Below are 12,030 nucleotides of genomic sequence, written 5' to 3'. Positions count from 1 at the left end.
CAAATTATTTTATTAATTAATGTGGTTTGATATAGAAAAATCGAAAATAAACAATAATTACAAATACAATAAATCAATACAATATTAAGGGATATGAACATAAATAGGCAGTTCTCTCCCTTTATAAGTTTTTTTTAAAATTATTATTCAACGTATTTACAGATACATTTAATTTATAAACTCCACCACTTAAAGTACTGCTCCACCAGCGCTGTTCAATGTTTTCGTCTATTTATAAATGAAAATGTCAAGAGTGCTTTTATCTGTATGTGGCCGGTTAGCTCAGTTGGTTAGAGCGTCGTGCTAATAACGCGAATGTCGTGGGTTCGATCCCCATACTGGCCAGCTAAATTTTTTTTTGTGCGTGGAGATTTTCGAATCAGCAACTAAAATCATGTTTATTTTAATTTCCACTTTTTTTTTAATTAAAGATTTAAAAGAGAAATAACTGACACCATCCTCACAGACTCTCTCTCTCTCTACCTCCCTCTCCCCCCCCCCCTCCCACTCTCTTCCTCTCTCTGTCTTTCGGTTCGGGGCGAGAGACATTTTTGAGAACGGGGAAGGGAGAGAGCGAGAGATAGAGAGCGGGAGAGTCAGAGAGAGAGAGAGAGAGAGAGCTAGAGGGGGAAAAGAAAGAGTGTGTATTTGTGAGAGAAAGAGAGAGAGAGAGAGAAAGATAGAATTAGTAGATAGGGAGACCAAACGAGAGGGAGAGAAAGAGAGAGAGAGAGAAAGATAGAATTAGTAGATAGGGAGACCAAACGAGAGGGAGAGAAAGAGAGAGAGAGAGAGAGAAAGATAGAATTAGTAGATAGGGAGACCAAACGAGAGGGAGAGAAAGAGAGAGAGAAAATACTAAATGAATTGTTTTAAAATATAATTTAAAAAAAAAAAAGGGGGAAACTATTTTGTCCAAGACCGATACGTCACAAACAAGAAATATGTAAAATGTAAAAAAAACAAATGTCTTCTGTTTCCTTGTGTATTGTTTTTGAACGACCTGGGCTTTCTGTGTCCTACACGCATCCAACTAGCGGTCACTCACGTCCAGTAGTAGCAGCTCACGTCCTGGTCCAGAACAGCACATGACACTATTTCTAGCCAAGAGAAGTTTGGAGCACAACGAGGGCTAAAAATGAACCCCCAACACAAGCACATACACCCCCAACACACACACACGCGCGAACAAACGTGCCTTTGTTGGGTTGGACGTTGAAAAAGGGGGGGGGGGGAGAACGAAAAATTCAGAGGTAAAAAAAAAAAAAAGACGGTGGCTAATTTCTAGGTCAGTATTTTCGGAAGCAGACAGCCGTCTTCGAGAGGGGAGATAATTCCTTTCAGTAAATAATAGCAGACGAGATGATATTTCGTCCATCATTCATAGATCAATATGGCTATTGGTCACATAGGTTGGTGAAGAAGAGTGCTGGTCTGGTTGAAAGTTAATACTTGGATATGGATAGAAATGTGGACATTGCTGTTTTCTAGATATCAGCGCCAAAAAAATGTACCGATCAAACGATAAAGAATCGTGTGTTCATGTGTGATTGGCTTTTACTATGAATGATCACGATACATGCATATCTTGTCTTATAATATACAGACGTTACTTCAAATAGGAAGATGATTACGTCCTACGCGTGTTACTCTTGTTTTTTCTCTTCATTTTATGATATCAATAATTTATTACACTGAAACAGATATTTCATAACAAGATTTTCATATATAGATTGATACGAAAATATAACTAGCGATCAGGATCTATAACAAGTCTGATATATTCCTATAACTCTAACATTTCTAACAGGGCTGTCTTTGACATCAGTTCAATGAAATGGGAATCACTAAAGATGGATTTTTTTTTTAGGAAACCTTAGCATTTGTGCTATTCACTTTTAGCTTTTTCCTCATAGGAATTCTTGGGCCTCTTTTCTTTTTCTTGCCTCATATTGTGTGTTTCTTTCACAACTTTTTGGGGGCCTTTTTTAAAATTTTATTTAAAAACAGTTAGCATATTATTTTATATTAATAACATTTCAAAACAAATGCTATAAAGCACATTCTTATGACGAAAGTATTTTGAAACACATTTATTCAAAGATGAATATAGTCATGTGTTTTTCGTTCGAATCTATCAATCACTATCCTGGCTGGCTTATATAATTGCTTATTAATGTTTGTTGTTTTGGTGTTACCACCTTTGCATAAAACAACAATACATTCAACTGCATCACTACGCACACCTAACGATTTGTGGACCGTAATGCATTAGTCCACAATTTGAGTGAAAGATTTCCGCTGAAGGGACATAGCTAGTTATAACCTTACAAGCAGACGTGGTGACAGATTCATATTACATTCCACCTGTTACAGAGCTCTAGTATTATTGTTAGTGCAGTCTTACACAAGCGTGGTGCACTGCCATTGTAAAAGGATTAGCATAACCTGAGCAAAGCTTTAAGGATCTCACCCCCCCCTCCCACACACAACAAATTTCAATAACGCTAGAATGTTTAACCTTAACAACGCGGTATACACTATTTCCAAAATTAGGTCGACATTTGGTTATCAAGTCTTCAACAACTGAGAACATAGAGAATTTCTATTCCAATAATTATCTACGTTAACCAGGGGCGCAGCTAGAAATTTTCCATCGTTTAGGGGGTCCCGGGGAGTTGAACCTCTTTTGGGGGCTCAGCATTTTTCGTAATATTTAATTTTTAATGTAAAAAAAAACAAACAACTCATTTGGGGTGCCCCTCAAGTGGGAGCCCGGGGGGGATTTTCAAATTATCCCCTTCCTCCCCCACTCTAGCTACGCCACTGATGCTAACTGTAGATTATTCACTGTGACAAAACAGCAAATATTAAAGTCGGCTATATACTGTATTTTTCTTTTAATTACAAAGCTTACATTAACTTTGTCCGTCATGGTCGTCTTGACCACGATATTTCCTCCGTCTCCTGTTCTCGGATCAAGTGGAAACTTTGCACAATTATTTCGTTGTTGATGACAACACATGAATTTATATATAAAAAAAATAAATAAAAATTAACAAAATAATGAATAAGTCGTAATTGATTGTTTTAAATACCGGTACTAAACTTAGGGGAGATAAGCCTTGTGTAGAGAATTAAGTCGTTCGCTAAATTTTTAAACTATAGACATTTTTTTTTTAGACAATAAAACTTTCAATTTGTGTAAGTACTTGTATAGCTCAACGGCTAACGCGTCGGCCTTCCATCATTGAGGTCAGGGACCCGAGTTCAAATTCAGACTCGAGCAATTTAAAAAAAAAAAATATAATTTTGAAAAAGCAGCACGGAAGCCTTCTACCCTAACCTTCCGTCCCCTTCCCCTTGCCATCAGGTCCACAACATTGATTGGTCCATAGCGCACTGAGTATTCTATCATCATGAAAGTTGCGCTAAACAAAATCAATTTATAAAAGCACTTCCAATCGAACAGATGTATTATTGCTAGTCTAGATCTATTAAAAATTAATTACCAGATTAATTTCAACATAGTTGATATAATTTCCACCCATATGGGAAGTGTAGTCGAGAGGTTAAGTACGTTTGAACTTGGCTTGGCTTGGCTACCTATGAAGGGGGCTCGAGGTTCGACACTCGACTAGAGCAGAGTTGTGTTTACTGAGTGCCTAAAGGCAGCACGGAAAACCTTCTCCCATATATCCCCTTCCTCTTGACCATGAAAGCATGAAAGTAGTGCTATATAAAAAGATATAATTATTATTATTAATATAAGGAGGGAGTCAGACCCAAAGGCCGCCCAAGACTAACCTATAGAGTTAAGCGAGACATGAGAGCCACAGACATCAACGAAAGTATGCCTAAAGGCAGCACGGAAAACCTTCTCCCATATATCCCCTTCCTCCTGACCATGAAAGCATGAAAGTAGTGTTAAATAAAAAGATATAATTATTATTATTAATATAAGGAGGGAGTCAGACCCAAAGGCCGCCCAAGACTAACCTATAGAGTTAAGCGAGACATGAGAGCCACAGACATCAACGAAAGTATGTGGGAAGAAATAGCCACAGACCGGAGTGAATGGAGACAGACTGGGCGTGCTGGGACGATCCTCGCTGAGAGGAAAAGAAACGAAGCCGCCTTAATCAAGAGGGGGGGGGGGGAAGAAAGCTGCCCTGTCCGCTAGCCCTGAATCAGATGCATACACATGCACGAATTGTGGCAAAGTCTGCAGCTCTAAAATTAGCTTTATTAGACACACCAGATTCTGCCCCGTCGCAAGACTAAACCAAAACCAGTGACTCATCTGGGCGCATCCATTGCCTTCCGAGACAAAAAGGAGCCATATTATTTTTTTTTTCAAAAAAAATATTTCTTATATTATTTATTGTGTTTAACTTTTATTTTTCTCCAACTGAAAGAATTAATATTTTTAATCTAAATACCGGTAGCGGCAAAACATAAGTCACTGAATTCAAACTGACAAATACAAAAACACAGCCTAACAAGTAACAGAAAGAAAAGTTTTTTCTTAAAAAGACAATTCTCACTTTGAAGCTGATCACTTTTCGCAAGAGCGAGTATTTTATTCTAATAGCTAATGAATGATATTTTTTAGCGGCCCCCGAAAGGGGAAAAGACGCTATTAATTTTGTGTGAAATGTCTGTCCGTCTGTCCGTCCATCCCGTTTAGATCTCGTAAACTAGAAAAGCTAGTGAAAATCCAACATCACAATATTTTAGACCATTCAAAGTTCTGATGCAACGGCTACTTTTTCTTTTCTGAAAGCGAAAAATCTAATTTTTTAAATCACTTATGGAAGCAGTTTTTTCCATAAAAATACACCACTTTTACAACTATTAACTATTAAACACTCAAACATTTGAGGCTCTTTATTAGGGGAGACGAATGTTTTCCATATTTTTAACACATTTATGCAAACGGTTGTAGATTTTTTGTCAAAAAGTTTTGTTTTTATATTTGTATTGTTAGGTTATGTAAGTTCTGTTTTATTCAGTACTTTATTTACACACAAACAAATGTTTACAATTTTTTTAAAGAGAAAAAATTTATTTAGTACCATGCATTATAAATGCATTATAAATTAGATCTGCAGTTTCCCTTCCCCGTTATGTTTTCCAGATTCTAGTGTTAAAGAATTTTATCTTGAGGATTCGAATAAGACACCCAACCATTTCTAAACACTTACATCAATTAAAAGACTTCAGTTAGACGCGGTGAAGAGCTTGGCTTCCGAACCGGCGGTCCCGGGTTCGAATCCTGGTGAAGACTGGGATTTCAACTTCGGAATCTTTGGGCGCCTCTGAGTCCACCCAGCTCTAATGGGTAACCGACAATAGTTGGGGAAAAGTAAAGACGGTTGGTCGTTGTGCTGGCTATATGACACCCTCGTTAACCGTAGGCCACAAAAACAGATGAACTTTAAATCATCTGCCCTATAGACCACAATGTCTAAAATGGGAACTAGTTAGGCCAGGTTCACATCTAACTTTACATTCACTTACACCTATTCTTTGATCTGCTGGACCGTTGGGGCACTACACAAGATCTGTCAACCTTCTTTCTCCATTCTTATCTGTCATTTGTCTTTGATATAACTTCATTCGGATGTTCCTCCTGAAAATATTGAAGCCTGCCTAGGTGGACCACTTCAGGGGCCGATTTTGAGTTTGTGTTTCCACACAAACTGTCTTTGTAACCTTGTTTTGTTTTTTTTAAGAATCTTCCCTCACGAAGAAAAAAAAATCCTGGTAAAGCGAATGTATAACTCTGCTCACAGTATATACAATTCTAATGCTAGGCCCTATAGATCCAGACTGAGAAGACTGTGCGCCAAATGCTTCTATTTATTTATTTTACTCTTTAATGAAGACAAGCGGGAATACTTCCTGGCATACGTCTGCTCAAGATAAGATTGGAAAGGCCAAATTTAATTTTAGAAAATATTTTGAAAATTTTAACGGACAAACTAGAGTTCTCCCAGAGTGGCCAATTAACAAATATTTCTTGTCATAAAGATATACATCAACTGTCCTAGTTCTAGGAAAATCGCTAAAGCCGTTTTCAATAACCATGTCCAGGTTTTTATTTTTTTTTATTTTCGACCTTTGTTGTTTTTTTTCAATTGTAATTATAAAGTACTCAGAAAGATACAAAGAAAAGAGCATTTTTAGCGGCCCCCTAAAGGGGAAAAGACGCTATTAGTTTTGTGTGGCCTGTCTGTCCGTCTGTCCGTCCCATTTAGATCTCGTAAACTATAGATAGTGAAAATCCGACATCAAGATATTTTAGACCTGCCTTTTTACCTGTAAGGGTGGACCACTTAGGGGGCCTATTATGAGTTTGTGTTACCACACAAACTGTCTTTGTAACCTTGTTTATTCCATAAACTAAGACGTGTTTGTACAAATACTTTCTTTTTTTTTCCCCCTAAAGCCATTAGAGCATGGAATGGGTTGCCTGTATCAGTCAGGAAAACTACGACTAGATCAGCCCATGGATACGTGTAGGATTGAATTATATTACCTTTTAAAGGAACGTCCGTAGCATATAAGATACAAAGTTTTTAAAGATACACTTGATTGGGATTGTGTCATGATATGACACGCATCACATGCTGATGATATTTTACTTGGGATCTCGCGCTAGATGATGTAATGCTAGAAATCTAATGTTTGTGATGTTTCGTTTGGCATCTCGTGCTAGTGATGTTTTTAATGATGTTATCCTTGTTAAGTTGCTACTTTTAATGATGTTATCCTAGTTATGTTGCTACTTTTAATGATGTTATCCTAGTTATGTTGCTACTTTTAATGATGTTATCCTAGTTATGTTGCTACTTTAATGATGTTATCCTAGTTATGTTGCTACTTTTAATGATGTTATCCTAGTTATGTTGCTACTTTTAATGATGTTATCCTAGTTATGTTGCTACTTTTAATGATGTTATCCGAGTTATGTTGCTACTTTTAATGATGTTATCCTAGTTATGTTGCTACTTTTAATGATGTTATCCTAGTTATGTTGCTACTTTTAATGATGTTATCCTAGTTATGTTGCTACTTTTAATGATGTTATCCTAGTTATGTTGCTACTTTTAATGATGTTATCCTAGTTATGTTGCTACTTTTAATGATGTTATCCTAGTTATGTTGCTACTTTTAATGATGTTATCCTAGTTATGTTGCTACTTTTAATGATGTTATCCGAGTTATGTTGCTACTTTTAATGATGTTATCCTAGTTATGTTGCTACTTTTAATGATGTTATCCTAGTTATGTTGCTACTTTTAATGATGTTATCCTAGTTATGTTGCTACTTTTAATGATGTTATCCTAGTTATGTTGCTACTTTTAATGATGTTATCCTAGTTATGTTGCTACTTTTAATGATGTTATCCTAGTTATGTTGCTACTTTTAATGATGTTATCCTAGTTATGTTGCTACTTTAATGATGTTATCCTAGTTATGTTGCTACTCTAAAGACAATGTCTTTTTTTTTTAAAATTATTTTTTACAGGAATAACATCTTTTAGACACTCTATTATCCTTATCTCCCCTCCATGTGGAGCACTTTCAGTGACACACAGTCCCGGCACTAAGTCATTGTGTACGACACCGGACGTGTATGTGGCTGGTCGACCTCTGACATTATGTTTGAGACGTCTGCTTTGGTCCTGTAACATAAAGAGATACATTACCAAAGAGTAGAGGGCGTGGGGGAGGGTAAGAGGGAGGGGACTAGCTATTAGTTGTGATGAGATGACAAACTGAATCAAGCTTGACCTTTCATGGGAAAACTGAGTATGATTTAAACCAGCGGTTCTCAACCTTTTTTTGGCTCGGCGACCCCTTTTATAATTTTTTCACCATGCGGTGACCCCCACCCCAACCGTAATCTTATTTTCGTTCATAAGCGTAAGAAAAACCGTAATCCTGATGTAAATCTCTGAGATGTGATGCCTAAGTTTTATACTTAAACCCAAAAACATACGAAATATATATTGCGCATTGCAATTCAATGACATATATAATATTAAATTGTATCTTTGACATGCATCTATTTATCTATTTCTCACTCACCATATTCGTGTTGCATACTCAGGTGACTATTTGAAAAGCGTAGCGTAACAATACTTCATTAATACTCCATAATATTGCTGTTGTTGTTTCTGATTCACCAGGCCAGGAATTCTAAGGACAGTCTTTGTATGACCACAACGAATGTCATCTTCTGATTAACTCTTTCTCTCCTAGCTGACGATACCAGCGTTGATTCCACCAGAATTTGGTAAATAATTACGGAGAGAAAGAGTTAATAAATTGTCAATATTTATGCTGCGACAATGAAAATGTTTGAAGTTGATTTGATTTGTCTGCATTATCGATGTCAATGTTTTACACGTTAGTATAGACCAAAAAAAAAATCAACATTTTCTATGGCCTTAAGCGACCCCTGGCTAATCGTCATATAAATTTCTTTATACTGTTATTATTATTATTATTATAGCTTTTGTATAGCGCTACTTTCATGCTTATAGCATACTCAGAGTGCTTTGGTCCAATCTCATTTGTGGACCAGTGTGGGGGAGGGGGTATCTAGGAGTTGGTTTTCCGTGCTGCCTTTAGGCGCTCAGTAAACACAACTCTGCCCGAGTCGGGTGTCGAACCTCGAGCCCCCCTTCCAGGTAGCCAAGACAAGCCAAGTTAGTAAAATGGACCATTTAAAATATTCCGCATTCGGTAAAACCGGACGAGACACCGTTTCCAATTAATCTGGATAAACGACTTTCTACTATAAGGTAAAAAAAAAAAAAAAAAAAAAAAGCAATCAATGAAAGTAAACAAACTTCTGTCTCAAAGCTTATATCAACTCATTCTATGTGGTAAAAAAGGGTGTATAAGTTATTTCTCCCACACCCATTTTCTTATCAATTATTCATTGGCGTAGACAAGACATGAATCAATCCAAACATTAACCAATTAGTTAATCAATTAGTTTTAAGTAATTAATTTTGTTATATATAAATAACAGAAAGGGGTCTAAACCCTGGCATTTTATATCAATGGCAGTAATTTGCGATTCTTTCCCTTAGATAAACCTTGTTTAAAAAATTTATTTTTTTTATTTTTTCTATTGCTAGTAAACCCTTCTCTGTCCAAACCATATATATATATAGAGTCTATGGTCCAAACCAGTGGTTCCCAAACTTTTTTGTCCCGTAGACCCCTTGCCATGTTTTCTGGTTTTCGGTAGACCCCCTGCTCAACTTGCACCTTTTTGCAAATTCATTAACATTTTTTTTAATACAAATTTCTAACTGTAGTGAGTTGAAGAGTGAAAAAGTAATTTAAAACTACACAAATACGGATGTTATGTTTCATATACGAATTAGCCGTTCTATGAAGTAGTTTTTCCTAACATTAAATATTAATTAATTAATTAATTAATATGCCTTAAGTATCATTGTAAAAGGTTTCGCAAAGAGCAGTTGTTCGTGTATTTCTTGATCTTTCATGTGTGGCTCAAATATTGAATCTGCGGAACTGTTTTCATTAACAGGAGAAGGGTCGAAGGCGAGTAACTGGAGCCTAAACCAGTAAGCTTTGAGCAGAAAGGGCTCATTAACCTTGACTTGCTACCCACCTAGCAGATGGAAAACTGAATTCAAACCTCTGCTGCCTTGCTACTATACCCAAACATGGGAAAAGTCTCGTGGGTCAACCCTAAGGAAATATAAGGAGACGGTGACCATAAGCGCCATGTATTCCTGGGCCGTCCCCTCTTTCTCTTTCCTTGGGGGTTCCAGTTTAGGGCTTGCCTTGTTATGTTGGATGCAGGCGTGCGAAGGGTGTGACCTATCCATCTCCAGCGTCTCTGAAAGATATCTACTTCAATGAGCTGCTGCTTTATTCTTTGCCACAGTTCCTCATTCAAGATTTTGTCTGGCCAGCGGATCATAAGAATCTTCCTCAGGCAGGTATTGATGAATACCTGGATTTTTTTTCATGGTGGTAATGGTGGTTCTCCAGGTCTCCGCGATTTGGAAGCAGATGCCAAGCAGATGGGCAAGACGTGGAGACAGTTGGAGAGTCTCGCCCAGAACCGAGATGCCTGGAGGAAACTGGTTGGTGGCCTATGCCCAGAAGGGACCACAGGCATAGATGAGATAAGATGGTGACCATTAGACAGTTTGTAGCACACAGCGCTACACCTTGTCAGACCAAACTGTATTTATGTCTTTTGCAATGATTTACATAAGAAGCTTTTAATTTTATAACTCATGCCACCGAAGCGACCTTGAACTGTATTGTCGCTTAAAGAAATTCTTTAAATATAACAGTTGTAGGTTTATATAAAACGGCTGGTAAAATCAATGTTTGAACTTTGCTGTTTTCCGTATTTTGCTTTAAGTAATGAAATCTTGTACGACTCTCACAAACCATCATCTTCTCTTTATGATGTCGAACAGAGATTTTGAGTGTTCAAAAGTTTTTCAAATCTTAATTTTTGTTAGTTTGGCATTGTCTCAAATGATCCTCCAGCTTAACTGGTTCATATCGTCATAAAAAAGTCACTTAGATAAAGGCAACTGCTTGTTTGACAAGGAAGGAATGAATCCCAATTTTAAATAAATAATTATGTACTGTTTATATTTCTTTTCTTTTTTTCTAAATATTAGTTACATGTAGACAAAATTAAGCTATTTAAATAAGTGTTGAAATTTATTACAACAATTTTTTGTTTGAATAGCAGGATAAATATTTAAAGGATTAATGAAGGTACAAATCATATATTAGTGTATGAAATAATTACATTAATGGAATGTGAAAATTAAGTAACTCGACCTGCTTAAATGAAATCTATTATCGTAGACCCCCGTGGACATCTCATAGACCCCCAATTTATTTTTTTACTTTCGTAGACCCCTTGGAGGTCTTCGTAGACCCCTGGGGGTCTATATAGACCACTTTGGGAATCACTGGTCCAAACCAACACAACTGTAGTGGAAACTCCTCGAAAACTTCCTTTCTAGTCCTGTCTTTTATAGTGCGCAAGATTGTGCGCACCATCGCCGCTATCAGAGTAGTGGTGCGCAGGACAGAGTTACAACAATAACTTTTAAAGTTGCTAAATTCTAACGAACCGCATTGCAACTATTACCTTACCGAGGCTCAATGTGGTTACAATAATTAGTAAGACAATCCTTTTACTTTTGCTGCATCTTCTGGCTTTAGCCCGTCATATATTTTTGTATTCCGTGCCTGGTTTCAGACCTTATTCTGCGCGCGTTCGTGGTTTCACCAATCGTTGTGCCTGGTTTCAAATCTGATAGAGGAAAAAACGTAAAAGACCGACTGTATGCTTGGCTTTGTGACTAATTAGTTCGCCTCCTTGTACTCACGCTTTACCCTCTCGTATTGCCTCATTGTCTTCACTCATTGCTCGCATCAATGGGTTCCTTCACTGCCCTGACATGATGGCTGCCTGGTCGTGCAGTAAGCGCACTGGACTATCGTTCGGTCCCGGGTTCAAACCCTGCCCTCTGCCATTCCCCCGTCGTCCTGCGGGAGGTTTGGGTTAGGGAGTAGATTATCTTCAACTCTGAAGGAACATTAGAAAACATTTTTACTGTACTCCCCTCACTGTACTCTCTCACTGTACCTCCCTCACTATACTCTCTCACTGTACCTTCCTCACTATACTCTCTCACTGTACCTCCCTCACTATACTCTCTCACTGTACCTCCCTCACTATACTCTCTCACTGTACCTCCCTCACTATACTCTCTCACCCTACCTCCCTCACTATACTCTCTCACTGTACGTCCCTCACTATACTCTCTCACCTACCTCCCTCACTATACTCTCTCATTCTCCGCCTCTAACATTAGTGCTCACTTTTTTATGCACATTTTGTTCACTTGAGTCATTCAGAGCTATAACTATGATTGGGTTGTTGAAACTCAACAAGATCGGACTGCTCACGTTTTAAAGTACACTTAAAGTTA

General features: G+C 37.5%; 1 non-coding gene across 1 annotated transcript; it reads left to right on the top strand.

The window, feature by feature from the left end:
* Positions 1–271: 271 nt before the first annotated feature.
* Trnai-aau (transfer RNA isoleucine (anticodon AAU)) lies at positions 272–345 on the top strand. The gene has a single exon. It is a non-coding gene; the product is annotated as a tRNA-Ile (tRNA).
* Positions 346–12,030: the final 11,685 nt, after the last annotated feature.

The sequence above is a fragment of the Biomphalaria glabrata genome, chromosome 8 (genome assembly GCF_947242115.1).
Source record: "Biomphalaria glabrata chromosome 8, xgBioGlab47.1, whole genome shotgun sequence".
NCBI lineage: Eukaryota > Metazoa > Mollusca > Gastropoda > Planorbidae > Biomphalaria > Biomphalaria glabrata.
The sequence above is the reverse complement of the archived record's forward strand: the minus strand, read 5'-3'. Positions and strand labels throughout refer to the sequence as shown.